Below are 15,483 nucleotides of genomic sequence, written 5' to 3'. Positions count from 1 at the left end.
TTTTTCCCCCACACATTTTGGTGAACTTGACGTGAATTCCAATCTTCTCTAATTCTGATTTATGTTTTTAAATTTGAGTGTTTATGCTATTTCAAACTCAAATTTGTATTTACAAGTCTTAATTTCTTGCAAGATTCAAAAATTTAGAGGAAATTTTTGCTAAAACCCTAATTTTTTCAATCCAAAGTTGAACTTGTGGATAGCTTAATTGGGATCAATAATTTTAAATCTGATTTAGGAACTCATTTGAATCATAAATTTCATTTTCTAAATCTACATTCTAAGTGCTTAAAATTAAACATTTCCTTCTATTTTGCATGTGTTATCATTTGAAAGAGGAAAATTGTTGTCATGATGCATTCATCTCATAGATGTGATAATGGGTTAGCTTCCCTTGTTTCAATTTTTCCTTCTTCTAAAGAACCTCCCCCCATCTATAACAACATTTTAGTGCCTAAAATAGTTGCTATCAATCCCTTTGAGACTCTCCCATGCTCTAAGGATGAAGACTTTAAGAGTGATCTTGACAACTCTCCTAAAATGTGCCCTTCCTATTTAGCTATCCTAGAGGAAGAGAATGATATCATAAACACCTTTCTTAATGTTACTTCACCTTCCCTACAGGATGCCTCTCTAAGTGAAAAGGTATTGATGGACATTGACTTATTTTCTGCTAAAGTTGGTCCTTCCAATGGGGGCATGTTAGTGCAACAAGAGGTTATGAACACTTCTTTCAAAGATCTCCTTCCTAAGCATGAATCTTTGGAGAAATATGTTCATGTTCCTCCTAAAAAACACTCCCTTCATGAGGATCCTTTTGTGCAAGAAGATGACATTATCCCTACATTTCCTAGTGATGGCATTTCCTTTTCCAACAAAATTTCCACTAGAGATGATGAATTAATGATAAATGCTTACCCTTCTCCTAAAGTTTGTCTTACCCATAAGCATCCCTTAGAGAAAGAAGATGAAATAATAAGCAATTTCCTTAATTCTCTCTCCCCTAAAGATCATATTGAATATATTTTGAGGAAAGAGGATGAGTTTAACACATCTATTGATCCTCTCCCTCCTAAGGATGAGGAATTAATAAACAATGTTATCTCCTCTCCCGAAATTGACAATACTTCAAACATTCCTTTCAACAACATCACTATTTGGGATGAACCATTAGAAGAAGGTGTAGATTATTCTCTCTCCCTTGATAGTTTCTCACCTTCCTTGAATCTCAATTATTCTCCCTTTAAAAATAAAGCATCTCCCTCTCCTCAACTTGGTTCTACTCATAAGGAAACCCTAGTTCAAAGCAAGATGGTTAACAGGTCTTTCAAAGATCTCCCTCTCAAAAGTGAGACTTTAGAGAGTAATGTTGATCCTTCTCCTAGAGAGTTTATTCCCCATGTAGATCCTTTGATGATAGAGGATGATATGACCTTTCCTAGCATTACTCTCCCTACTAGAACATCAATGCCTACTCCTTGTCTCTCTCCTAAAATTGATTTAATCCGTGATGAGATTTTAGTGCAAGAGAAGACTATCAACAATTCTTCCAACACTTTTGTTCATTCCTCTAAACCATCTTCAATCAATTTGATACATGTGAATGAAACATCTAGCAAACCTCTCTTCACTGTCGAAGGTGCTTGTCCTTCTCAAAATTCTCAACCTTTAAATAAGCCTATCTTAGTGGTTCAAGGTGGTTATGCTAATGATTCTTTTTGCACTCCTAACAAACCTATTATTACTATGCAAGGAGGTTATTCTACTAAGAGCCCTTATGAGTATGCTAAGCAACTGACTAGAGAGAGTTATCATGCGGTTGCTCATACCTATAACACAAGAAACAATAGGAAACCTAATCCTCCTCTAGTTATCCCAACTTCACTTCCTCCTTCCCAACCAATTCTTCCGCAAGCTCCACGTATTTCACAAGTTCTCGGTAAGGAATATGATCTCATAGAACAACTTAAAGCTACCCCTACTAAGATATCCCTTTGGGATTTGATCCAAACTTCTTCGGCTCATCATGGAATGTTACAAGATGCCTTGAAAGATTTGAATGTTCCTCCACCTAATACATCTAGTAATATAGTGTCTTTGGTTAACTCTGTGATGAATCCTAAAGCTCAAATTGTGTTTACTCAAGATGAGTTGCCTACTAGTGAAATTCAACATCAATATGATCCCTTGATGATTGTGGTTATCATAAATGATACTGCTATAAGACGAACACTGGTAGCTAATGGCTCTGGCCTTAATGTGTGTAGCATTAATCTATTGCATAAGATGAATGTGGATACATCCCTTATTGAGCCTGACTCTTGTCCCATTCGAGGCTTTGATAATGTGGCTAAGTCTTCATTAGGTATTATCACCTTACCCATCACAGTGGGACCTGTTACTTTGCCTACTCCTATCCATGTTATGTCGAGAAATCTAACATACAACTTGTTATTAGGGAGACCTTGGATTCACAGTATGCAAGCTGTCCCCTCTACATTGCATAGACAAGTTAAATTCATTCATAATAATAAGACATATACCTTGATAGGTGATACTAATCTTTAGGCTTGTTTGCAAACATCTACTTCCAAAGGGAGTTCTTCTAAATCTTCCTCTTCTAATGATGACTCGTTAAACAAGATACCTATGGATGAATCATCACCTTCTGATAATCAAAATTCTTTGGATGAGCCTAAGGTTCCTGAAGAAGATTCTTCTCAACCTGAATCTACACATGAAAAGGCTTTTGATCCTGAGAAGGTTCTTGCAGAAGACGATTGGGGATCTCTTGATTTCAATCCCACCTTTGTAGGTGAGTATAGGGTTCCTCCTAGAGAGCTTAAAGTTGAAAAGAAGGAAGAAACTAAAGATCAATCAATCTTACCTGAACCTATGAGCAATAATTTTGTGGCCGCTTCTCAAACTTCTTCCCCTCACACCTCTAATTCTGAAGAATTTGATTCTTTGTCTTATGAAAAACATCCTTCTCTTTCTGAAATGGCTAATCGTTATGGTTGTGGTTTTCATATTTTGGCTAAGAGTGGCTATAGTGGAAATGGTTGTGGCACAAATGAATAAGGAATTAAAGTTCGTTTAGAACATAACATGCATGAATATTCATTTGGACTTGGATATAATCTTTCTAAGCCCACCAAAGCATCTAAAAGACCATCTCTCAATGTGAATGCTATATTTAGTAGTGATGATGATCTCACTTCAACTAAATCATCTTCTACTTCTATCAACTCTCATTTCCCTCATAAGGAAATCTTGGCGATGAACAAATCTCTTTATGAATCCCCTCAAATTTCTAAATCCACTTATGAATCTTTATGTCCTATTCATCATAAAGTCCTTTCCTCTAGGGATAAGGCTCTAATAAATTACACTCATCCCTCTTCTAAGATTTCTTGTGACTTTTCTTCTTCAATTTTTATCATTTTATACATGTTTTTGATCTCACTTATAGTTGAGCATTTATCATGTCATATTCAAATACCTCATTCAATCTATCATGTCTTTAAATAACATTAATGGCTATTATGTTTCTCATCATTATGTGACATTGGTAGCTCATTTATTGGGGGCTCATTGTCATTCATGATGGTACAATTTCAAGTGCAATCATATTTTTGAAGCAACATAATAGCCTAATTTTCTATGTTATCTCTTGTTCCTATGGGGACAAGAGTGATTTCATATATCTCTTCTTTTGCTTATGTCCAAATCTCTCCCTAGAAGATTGTGTAAGTCCTTCTCATTGACCTTATCCTTGGGAGGCAATGATCTTTCCTTATTTTTATCTAAGGATCCACTTTTTCCTATTTTGTGGATGGTGTGAAATTTATTACTTGATGTTATTCCTTGTATGCATTTGTTGTTGTTTGTTCAAGGATTCTCTCTTACAAGAGGTGTAAGTCCTTGACTACAACCTCTTTTGCACTTGGTAAAATACATCCATAATGAATTCACTCTCCCAATTGAGTTAAAAAGAGCGTCATCCTTCACTAAGAATCACTTTCACCTCGCAAAAGAAGTATTGCATTCTTATTCTCTTCTTTGTCTTCTTCTAGAAGATGTTATATATTTGTCTAAGATAATTCCTCTCGGGGATAGGTATCTTTTGTACAAAGATCTCTTCTCCTCTAAGGATCTCCTTTACACATACTACAAGATATCCCTTTTCAACTATCTTATCCTTGCTTAAAGAGTGCACAACTCTCTTGCTTGGATCTATGAAATTGTTGCATTTTTGGGGTATCTTCTTTTGTGATGAAGGTAGGTATCCTTGTTCTAATTTTCTTATGACATAAACATTACACTTTTTTGAGCAATGGATTATTCTCGGAACCAGAGCACAAACTCTTAGAGCGAGATGTCTCCATTTTTCTTTTATGCAAGGTGATTATTCTCGGAACCAGAGCACAGACTCTTAGAGTGAGATGTCACGCTTTTGTTCTATACATATACAGGTTGTAGCATACTCGGGCATAGACTCCTATGAGGTGCTTCTAACCTCCCTTACACACACATGCACGAGGTTGAGTGGAACTAGCGGCATAAGGCTAGACTTTCTCACTCTCCTCCCTTACATGGATCACCTAGACAGGCTCCAGGGGCTAGTTTTCCATGTCCTTTTTCCCATGGATCACTTAGACAAAATCTAGGGGTGAGAAGTCCATGTTTTCTCTCTCACTATTCTTCTCATGGATCACCAATGTGTGTATTCATGCTTTTTTCCTTTCTTTTCTTCTCTTTGCATTTTGTTTCCATTTACATCCTTCATCTTGTGTTAGAGAACTCTCAAATCCTCACACTCTTTGTTGTGTTGGAATTGAGATTTAGTCCTCTTTCTTACCAAATGATTCTCCATTAGTTTTTGATCTCATATCAAATCTTCTTGTGAGCATTTGTCATCAATATTCTTTAACAATTGGAAGTGGTAAACATGATACCCTGTTTCAACTCACTAAAATTAGCAAGCCGAAACAGGGGGGGGCATATAGCTACCCTTGAATTTTCATCACCTTCCTTAGTATGCATTAGGTGATTTTGTGATCTAACATGTGGTTTTGTAGGGTGAAGTTCCTAACTGTGTACTGTAGATACCGCTGGGGGTTTCGTTCGACGGACTTATGGATATATCCTTTTTCAAATAATGTTTACTTTTCTGTACTTTAGCTTGCATATGCACGTAGTGTTCATATGACCGCTAAAGTGGGGGCTAAATGTAGCATCGTAAATTGTACACACTTGCTAGGGTGGTACAATTTCAGACCTAGTTTAAGCACCCACCTTGGTGCATTTTGCATTTTGCATTGCATTTCCCCTTTAGCACTTAATTAATTAAATTAATTAGGTCTAAGATTATATTTCATCATCTCCCATATCATAAAGTTGGGCCCTTTTCATTAAAGTGTGCCCCTTTCATTTTATCCTTCCAATACATCATTTAATCTAAAACCCTAATTAGGTCCTATTTCGAGCTTGGGGGCTTGATTTCGGGGGTCAAAACATCTCAAAATCACCTATAACTTTGGGATTCTCTCTAAAATCATCATATCCGACGGCCCTAAAAATTTGGTGAAAAGTTGTCGGGACCATGGCGCCCTGGCGCCCGGAGAGGACCATGGCGCCAGGAGTGCACATGGTCCCAGACATTTTTCTCAAAATTTTAGGAGCGCGATCCAATCATAAAATAAAGCTTAACCCCAAGAAATTGATGGGAGATTCAATCTCTAGGTCGGCCAAAAGTTGAAATTACGACCTAGGGTTTCATACATAAGAGCTCTCTTTCTTCATTTGAAAGGAGGGGAATTTTGGCTTTCAGGAACCTCATATGCAGTGAAAGAGCAGATCTTTGAAGACTTCAACAACATTCAACATCCATCCATCAAGCATTCATCAATTTCATTCATCCATTTAGGGCTTTGAAGGCATTGAAGAGCAATAAGGGATTACCGACTGAAGATTGGCTTGTACCCCTCCCTTGGGGTTGGGTATGATTTCATGTTGTTTTCATGTCTTTGCATAAGCTTCAATATATCACTTATTCATGCTTTAGATCACTTTGTATCTTGATTTGGAGCATTTACATTATCATTTACAAGAAATTAGGGTTTACTTTCTAGGTTGCTCTAGTTTGCTTGCTTGCATTTTAGGATCTTGCACACACACAAGGTCTGCACACACATTACTTTTACAATACAACTTGGCTATTCGTGGAGGTGGAAATCACCGAAGCGGGGGTTTGACTAAGGCAAAACCCTATATAGCCGCCCACACCCTTTTCAGATATAAGTGCAGGTTTCGGGACTTGGACGATGCCGTAAGTTACAGATCTGGAAGAACCAGACAGAGACCAAACAACACACCAAATCTTAGAGCAAAGGACCAGGACAGGGGCGTGGGGTGCCCTGGTCCTACCAGGACAGGGGCGCTAGGTGCCCTGGTCCTTGGGACAGGGGCACTGGGCACCCTGGTCCTTCTGTCAGACAACATTTTCAACATTTTGGACAGCTTTTCAGGTTGCAAAAACAGCAGTTTTTGGAGCACTTTTAGGGGCAGAATCAGGACAGTGGTGCCCGCGCCCCCATCCTGAACATTTTCACTCAGATTTTGACTCTAGGTATGCATTTGCATTCTTTTCTTATCCTTGTATTTACAGCTTTCCACTGTTTAAGTTCAATTCTACAATCTTGTCATTAGTTCCTACTTGCACTTTGGGGTTAGGAATTGAACTTGCATCATTTTATCTTTCAATTGCAACAAAGGAATAGAAATCTTAATAGGTAGCCCGTGGCTCTCTCTTCCACAAAAAGAAGTAGCCAATTGTGTGATACCTCTAGGCTCTTTCGTATTCCACAAGTGTGTGGTTGAAAGTGAGATTAGGGCATGTTTGCTTAGTGTCACTTTTTCCCCCACATAGGGGAGAAAGATGGTTCGATGTAAGTGGATCTATCGGACCAAGTTTGCAGTGGATGGTAGTGTGGATAAGTATAAGGCTCAACTTGTTGCGAAAGGTTCTCTCAGGTTGCAGGTGTTGACTATACTGAGACCTTTGCATCCGTAGCCAAGATGAACTCCATTCGTTTGACACTTGCTATTGCTGCAGCTCATGGTTGGGCTATACATCAGATGGATGTGAAGAGTGCCTTTCTTCATGGTGATCTCGATGAGGAGATTTATATGGACCAGCCATAGGGTTTCATCCAGGATACTTCCTTGGTTTGCAGACTAAGGAAATCTCTTTATGGCCTTAAGCAGGCCCCCAGGGCTTGGTATGTCAAGATGGATTCCTTTCTTCTCTCCACAGGGTTCACCAAGTGTCATTCCGATCTGAATGTCTACATTTTGCGACAGGATGACTCTCACTTGATACTTGTGCTCTATGTTGATGCCTTGATCATTACAGGGAGTACTTCATCCATCATTAGCAGGGTCAAATCTGCTTTGCATGACAGATTTTCTATGACTAACTTGGGTCTTTTGCACTACTTTCTTGGGATAGAGATTTCACAGTCACCTTCTGGGATTATACTATCACATCCCAAGTATGCTCTTGATCTACTTGCATGCTTTCATATGGTTGATTGTAAGCCTGCCCTGACTCCTTTTCTTTCAGGAGTCAAGCTTGACCCTCAGTGTTATTCTCCACTAGTTGATGCCACTTTGTATCGTTAGCTTGTGAGTAGTCTCATCTACTTGACCTATACACGCCTTGATATTTCATTTGTAGTTGGCATGGTTTCCCGATTCTTGCAGTAACCACATGAGCTTCATTGGAAAGCCGCCAAAGGCATCCTTCATTACATCCAGGGTACACATCACTATGGGATTCACTATGTAGTAGGCACAGGACTTCGCTTGGTTGGTTACATGGACTCCGATTGGGCTGGCGATCTTGATGATCATAAGTCTATTTTTGGTTATAGTTTTCACCTTGGTTCAGGCCCCATTTGTTGGCAGAGCAAGAAGCAACATGCTATTGCTCTCTCTTCGACTGAGGCTGAGTATCGAGGTGCTGCTAATGCAGTGACTGAGGCCATTTGGCTCCAATAGATTCTCACAGAGTTTGGATTCACCACTCCATGGCCGACAGTTCTACATTGCGACAATCAAAGTGCTATTGCGATCTCGAAGAACTTGGTCCAGTACTAGTGGACCAAGCACATTGAGATTCATATGCACTATATCCGAGAGCTCGTTCATCTCTTTTATGGGGGGGAGTTTTTCCCACTGGGTTTTCTCCTTTTCTCCATTTGTGAGAGATTGCATTGCATAGTTTTGCTTGCATTTGCATATTGTACATGGGTACCTATCATGGCCTAGTAGCTGGGACCCATCTTGCATTGTTTACTTGAGTCTTCATTCCCCTAAGTTGCACTTAAGGGGGGGTGTTGGTGTAAATAAATATTCATTTTGGATATTATTACACTTTACTTAAGTTAACTTAGGATAATGCATCTCTTCATAGTTTGGATTTGAGACACTTAGGGAAGTGTGCACATAGGGATAGAGCTTGTAGGAGAAATTCCACCTTTTGTGGTCTTATTTTGCTGTTACACTCCACATTTGGTGGGTCATCCACCTCTTGTGGAGTATTATATTATTTCTTACCTACCCTTGTTTCTCATTGAGCCACATGTCATAATTGTGTGCTCATGCATCCATATGGCCTTGCCTATATAAGCAAGCCTATATTCATTGCATTGGTTAATCCAGTTGATCATTTGCATATTGATGAAAATACAGTTTGTTCTTATCATTCTATTGTCTCTCTTTTATACTTTTCATTGTGCCCTTGATCTTGGCAAAATCCTACACTTTTGAATGAACACAAGAACAAGAATTAGGCGCTTTTTCGCCCAACCTTGAAGCTTACGCTTCCCAGGAATTCTTAGTCAGTCAAGAATACCCAAACTTGCACGAATTACTTAGCAAAAGGAATTCGAAAAGACAACATGGAATCTAGTGCGTGCCTATATGATGAATTTTCATTTTTCTAATTCCATTAAGAAACAAGAAAGATCAATCAAGGATATGGTAGTGAGCATAAATAAATGAATCCATCTATTTCAATGGTTGTTCAATTGATTACCCAGCCGAGTATAATGCCATGCATAGAAAAAAAGATAGTTTGGAAAAGCAAACTATTCTCCCTATGATTTCCATATTCAGCACCCGTCTGAGAAGGTAACTTTCCCCATAAACAAGCCTATCTAGCTTTGTTCATATAAATCAAGAATACAAATTCATGTAGAAGACAATCTTTTACTGAATAGAGATAACAACATCACCTTACTATTACTTTCAATTATCAGATCAAACAATCTTTCATGGATAAACAATCACACATATTTGATAATAAACAATATTTCATGGATAAACAACCATACCTATTTGATAATAAGAAATGTTTCATTACTAAACTGAAAAGTAAATCAAAACTAAGTGTTTAAGAAAGAAGGCGAAGCTCATGTATGAATCCTTACATATGATTGGAATATAATGAGTACATGTCCTTAGAAATAAACTAATGCAACTTAACATGCATTTCCTACAAATCTTAGCATCTACTATGCATGTTTATCAAATGGTATCTCATGATATGCATTTTCCTATATGAATATTCAAAAGAAAGATTCAAACAATTTCATTCTAACATGGATTGTATCAATCTAACTCTATTCTAATCTACTTCATAAACTTTGAATTAATTCATGACACGCTTACTTTCATTTATAAATGCATAACAACCAATGAATTAAATTAGAGCCTACCTCCTTTCATCTTGATACTGATTTGGGGTGATTGACTTTCTTTCCTTGCCCAAATCTGCCTGCTTCTCTATATGTCGCTTCTTCTATCAATACTATTATCTATATCCTCACTATTCTTTCTTCTTTTTTCTTTCTTCTCTTGTCGTTCTTGTCGTCTTTTTCTATTGAGCCTACAGTGCTATTTATCGTATTCTCATCCTACGTTGGCTGCTAATCTTTTGTCTTTTACTTAGCCATCTCTACGCCACAACTATTAGTCATTAAGCACTTTCAGTTCTAAATGGTTTAGAACTCCTATCACAGATAGTCCACATGTTGACTAAGCTCTTCTTATATCATTTCAAACATTAATAGACTGCTCTCCTTTACTCCATGTCGAACTATCTTCTTGGACTTATACTAATGCTTACCTAACAACAAGTGTTTGATATCATTTCCAATCCCCTATCTCACGGTCACTCTTGTTTCGATAGAGCTGTTACATTACTACCATTCTCTTCTTAGCCATCGATAGCATGCAACGTTTGGTTTGGTCTCAAACACTTATGTGTTTGTCAAGTGCAGGTTTGTCAGTATCGCTGCCAAGTCTCCCAGTTCCAGTCCATCGACCTGTCGTTTTACCATGAGTTGTGGTGCCAGGTCGATCAGCTTAATCGGCTTCTCTGCCATTTCACTCTTAGTCGACTTCTAATTATCCTGAGATTTCGAACTGCCACCTTTTATAATATTATATATATATAAATATATATAATAATTGACTATTTTATATATAACATGTTTATTTTAAAGAAAGTCTAACTTAAAATGTTATTAGAAATAATATATAATCTAAATTTTGCATATGTATGTTCATAAATAAATTATTTTGAATTGACAAGTTTATATAATGATAAAATAATCACTTAAGTGTAATTTAAAATAAATACACATAATACATAATCACTTTCGTTTATATATATATACACATATATGATTGAATCATAGTTATCTAACTAACATGCATATGAAATTCGTATAATTGTAAACAAAACAATCATTAATGAAATTACATTTACATTCTCTTATATAAGGGACATTAAATCATCCTACATAAGGAACGTTAAATCGTTAAATCACTAACTCTTTTCAAAATATCAAACTAATTTTCACCCTCATAGACGAAATAAATTTCTCAATTGCCATTACTCATAAAATTTTATTTCTAATTCAAAATCATGCATCGATGAAATGATAATTGCATAAACATAACTTATCTACTATGGTGCGTGAGATTCCTCTAATCTATCGAAGTCCCTGAGCTAAGACAACTCTACTTGAGCCTTGTTCTCGCCTTCATTTGCGTTCGCCTGTCCCTACATCACTTGCACTCAATAGCTTATTAGTAATGATGATCCCCAATAAAAAATAACGCTAGCCATGTAATTGCATTTGTATGAGTAAAACAATATAAATCATTTCATTTGCATACTGTATGCATTATCATCGTAATAAAAATTCATCTCCATTACAATTTTAATTCATATACGAAAACCACACATTATTTTCCTAATAACATAATTATTGAAAATACGATTCATGATACATTTCATAAAAAATTGTCAGCAAAACTGTATGTATATATAGAGATAAAAAGTTTGAAAGTCTTTGCAATGTAACTCTTAAGGAAACATCACTGTAATGAAACTTCAACTGTTTAAAAGCATTGTCCAATGTTTCTAATAGTGTCTCAGTAATCTCAATATGTGTCAAGATCTGTGTTGCTAACTCCTCCATAGTGTCAACTGTACTAATCTCAGGAGTAGCCAAAATTGCCTCTGACTCCTTGAATGCTCTCTTAAGAATATCTACTTTCAGAAGTAGCTGAGTCTGGAGGTTTCAGTGATTTGATCCATTTTGCTTGTTCATGTTCACAAAGTTCTAACTGGTGTTGTAGATCAACAACCTATCTACCAAAAGTGATCATTGAGTCCTGTATTGGTATGAATGTTTCACTTAACTTTTGTAACTCCTTCTCAGTATCTTCTCTCTTCTTTCTCAAGTCAGCACAAAATAGTGAAAACTAGAAAACATTAGCTAAAATCTTATAGCTGGTTTCCAATCCTATCTTCAACAAGTCTCTATTCACTATTAGGGAAACTTTACCTTTATCAATTTCACCCATTAAATGTTCTACACTTTTCTTCTTGTAATTTTTTCATCAATAATGTATGTAGCTTCTTCAAAAGTTTTAAGTTGTTCATCGACATCAACAAGTAACTATCCAAGCTTATCCATTAGTGTAACAAGATTTTCAAGATCGGTCTCCAATAAGAGAGTTGACAAAATTTCAATATCAGACTTCAAGGTATCTATTTCCTTTTGTTGTTCATTTAACCTTTTCTTTTGTGCTCTTGATTGCATAGCCTGTGCAATTTTCATAAGCTGTGAAGAACTCAAAGTATCCATGTCTTTTGGACCTTTTATGCTAATTGAGTCATCATCACCATCTATTGATTTCTTCTTCTTCTCTTATGTTTTCTTTTCTTCTTCTACCTTCTTTGTTTTCTTCTCTTTCTCTGTGTTTTCTTCCTATGTTTTCTTCTCTTCCTTCTTTTCATCTTATCTTCTTTCCTCTCCTCCTTGTCTTTTTGTATCTTCTCTTCATTAGTGGTATCCTTGACTAGTGGTGGATTTTCAACAATTTGTACTTTTACAAGTTCTTCCTTATCCTTCGGATTATCCTCAGTAGCAATATTTACATTTGTATTTTCACTTACATTGACTAGTGCAGTCTGAGTATCCATTGACTATGCAGTTACTGGTTGCTCAGTTGAGCTTTTGTCTACTTGTTTCTCTTCTCCTTTGTTCTCAACCTATTCTTGCTAATGTTCAAACATCTGTACATCAACTTTAAAAACTTTTATATTGTTAGAAATATTATCAATATTATTAGCATCACTGGTATCATCATTAGGTATATCTATCAGTTCAGTATCAATAGGATCATCTTGCATATACTTGTTGTCTAGTTCAAAATATGTATCCTTAACACCTTTAGGAAAATCTTCTCCCTTCTTAAAAAAAGCATCATCCTCAATTTCTTCATATTTCTCCTTTTCTTCATCAGGGATGAGGCCTAAAGCCTTTTTCAACAAAATCTCAGTCTCCTTCAGAATTGATTCAGTCTCTCTGATAAGCATTCTTGTTAATCTTTTCTTTGATTAGAAAATTACCTTTGTATTAGCCTTTATCTATTCAATTTCCTCTATGGCTGCTTCCAGTAGCAAGTGTTTAAGTGTATAATCAACAAATTCTTTATCAAGACTAATTGTCGCTTGCCACCTTACATCAATAAAATTATAGAAGGAATCTAGAATTTGTCCTTGTAATTCAATGAGGGCTTTGCTAAACTTATTCATACTGAAGATGATTGCATCCTCAATCTCCCTTTGTTGGGTTTTAGACAAATGAGTAAACAATATGTTTAAACCTTTGTAAATACCACAATCCTTAATAATTCTAACCATTCTTGTAAATGAATCTTCAAGTGTTAATATTTTCTTATTTGCTTTACCTTTTTGAGTAGTCTTCTGCTTCTTAGAACTTGCCCTTAGTGCTCTCTTATCTTCTTCTTGATTCTATAGCCTCTACATCTATCACAGGTTTGTGAGTTTTCTCCTTCTTTCTTTTTTGGATTTGGGCAGGCATAACAGGAGGTTCAACAAGTTTACCTTTCCTCCAAAATTGAACTGTAGTAGGCTTCCCTCTTTGGGATTCAACAAGCTTCACCTTAGGTTCTTATGCCTTCTTCTTTTCAACTGATTTGGTTGCTTTGGTCTTACTAGTGGAGGTACCTATTGGTACACTAGAAGTTCCACCTTGTTCAACCTCATATTTGGCTCTTTCTATAGCTATATGTTCTTTTACGAATCCAGCTTGTTCAACAAAGGCCTCTACCTCTTTCCTTACTTTCTTTGCTATTATTGATTGTTATAATTCAAAGTGCAGTTTTAGTAGTTTCTCCTTTTAGATTCCAAACCTCTCAGCAGTGGTATTGACCGGTTGAGCTAACAAATGGATCTTTATCTACTTCATAACCCATGGGCATTGCCCATGTGGTCTTGGGAATAACACCTTCCATAAATCATGTATCTGTGTCTACCATAAAATAGATGGAATCCTCATACTGATTGACTACCTGTGCTGGTATGTGTTCCCTATAACACATTTTCTTCTAAAACTTCTTAAAATATCCACATGAAATATTATCAAACTTGTCATTCAGCATCCTAATGTTGTTCTTCATCTACAATAGGGAAGGTGTCCTAGTTATCCATTGTACATCACCAATACCGAGGAAAATGTTTTGGAAATAAAAGAATAAGCCCATGATAAACTGTCCAAACTTGAATCTAATCTTCTTGTCCTTCTTGTCTGCTTCCAAATTTGCCACTAATTGACTCCTTAGAGCTTCAGTCAAGTCATAGTCCACATTTTCCTTAATCATCTGGTATGCATTGTGAATTGTTGTTGTCGGTATACTATTCATTCTTCTTGAATAGAAGATTCTTTAGCCGATCACCATGGATGCAAATTTAACAATAGGATCATTAATATTATTAACAGTCATTGCTCTACCATCCCACCTTGATCCAATTAATTTATCAACATCATTCTTCAGTACAGACCTTAGTAATGGTATCTCATCAGTTGAGCAGAAACCGGTTACAACATGGATTACTTCCTTAGTGATTTTGTGGCATCTATCCAACCACATGAATTAATCATGAATGTGACTCTGAAAAAATCGTATCAACTCATCATCAAAATCATCAATGAAATTGATTGCATGATGAAAACCTTTATTGGCTATGCTTCTAAACTATTCTTTCAATATTCCCTATTCATTACACAGAGATTTGTATTGCTCATGAATAACTGCAACTACCAAGTCTTCAAGTTTGCAGTGATAAAAGGATCTTACATCTTCCTCATGAAAAATCCATTCAGTACACCGAATAGGGCACCAATAGGGTCAGTTTCCTGTGACTTGTATGGATGTCATTTGAATTCTAATCTTTCCCTCTTAGTTACATTGACAAGATGAGGTGTATCCATTTCAAATATGCAAATCACCAAGGAAAGAGTAGAATTTCTTAGATAAATACCTCTTCTGCTTCGGTACTAGGGTTTCCAACTGTAAAAATTTTTTAATACTCGATCACCGATTCAAACTTTACTTCAATCGCCTCAGATTTTCGACAAATGGTTTGAATGCTGCTAGCAAAAACTTATCTCTCTCTTCTCGCTCACCAAATGTTCTCAAGATCACAAAGTGACAAATGAAATTCATAATGTTCTATTTATTTACCTTCTAACTACTGCATTAAATGCATTTGCCAATAAAACCCTAAAACTCTTTAAAGTATTCTAAAAGATATTACTGGTTGAAAAAATTGAAATATCTATACCAGTATAGATTCCAAAAGCTTTCAAAAACATCAAATGTATCAGAATATGCAGATTCAACTTACACTACATCATCTAGGGGTTCTCTTCAGGATTTGACAATATGCATACCCCAAGTTGTGAAAACAACTCAGTTTTCCAGTGAAGAATTGGAATCCTTAGATGATTTATTCACACTCTTCTTCTTCCAAACTTTATTCATTTAGTCTCTAGTCTCTTCAACAATTTTGACTTCCATTATACCTTTTTG

This window comes from Cryptomeria japonica, chromosome 1 (genome assembly GCF_030272615.1).
Source record: "Cryptomeria japonica chromosome 1, Sugi_1.0, whole genome shotgun sequence".
Taxonomy (NCBI): Eukaryota; Viridiplantae; Streptophyta; class Pinopsida; order Cupressales; family Cupressaceae; genus Cryptomeria; species Cryptomeria japonica.
This window is presented reverse-complemented; position numbering follows the sequence as displayed.